The 810-nt window shown below is 42.1% G+C and overlaps 1 non-coding gene across 1 annotated transcript; it reads left to right on the top strand.

Annotated features, from left to right (window-relative positions):
* Positions 1 to 388: 388 nt before the first annotated feature.
* TRNAY-AUA (transfer RNA tyrosine (anticodon AUA)) lies at positions 389 to 460 on the top strand. Its single transcript has one exon. It is a non-coding gene; the product is annotated as a tRNA-Tyr (tRNA).
* Positions 461 to 810: the final 350 nt, after the last annotated feature.

The raw sequence follows: 810 nt of genomic DNA on the forward strand, positions 1-810 counted from the left end.
GGGATGGTATCCGGTTTGGCTTAGTGGATAAAGCATCAGTACGTAGAGCTGAAAACCGGGTTCAAATCCCGGCGCCGGAGAGAATTTTTCTCCGTTCCATTACTCTTTCATCGTATGATGACGCAGAATATCTGCATGGAAATATCATATGTACTTCGGTACATTAAAATAATATATGATATGCGTAAATCACTTCGTGATTCAAGACGGCGCTTATTCCGTCGGATCCCGGCCAACTAGTCACTCATAACGAGTGCTCCTCAGCACATGTGTGGACTTCGGTCCTATGTTCATAGACATTTATGACGTAGTGCAGAGGGCGGCCACTAGAGGGAACCCAAGAGTTGGAACTTAATCAGAGACAATTCTGTCCGACGCCGGGGTGGTATCCGGTGTGGCTTAGTGGATAAAGCATCAGCACATAGAGCTGAAAACCCGGGTTCAAATCCCGGCGCCGGAGAGAATTTTTCTCCGTTCCATTACTCTTTCATCGTATAATTGAAACAGCCTTGCATTAGAAATTCTTGACAGTTTTAGACTGTTTTCAGAGTATACCAATTTATAAATAATCAGGAACTTATAGGGCAATAATGGAGAAATGATTTACTAGTAACTGGGTGGTATAGAAAACGGAAGTATTCTGATGAAACCTCCACAGCTTCATTGCTTCCTTTATATTTTTTTTCTCCTTCTATTCAATTCAAGCTTCGGATCACGGCCCGTTTCGGCTTTGTGAATCTTTTGATCATCGTTTCCGAGTTCTGACTTAGTATCACAACATCTTTATGCATCATAAATTTCGTAGTAATC

Source organism: Periplaneta americana, chromosome 11, assembly GCF_040183065.1.
Source record: "Periplaneta americana isolate PAMFEO1 chromosome 11, P.americana_PAMFEO1_priV1, whole genome shotgun sequence".
Taxonomy (NCBI): Eukaryota; Metazoa; Arthropoda; class Insecta; order Blattodea; family Blattidae; genus Periplaneta; species Periplaneta americana.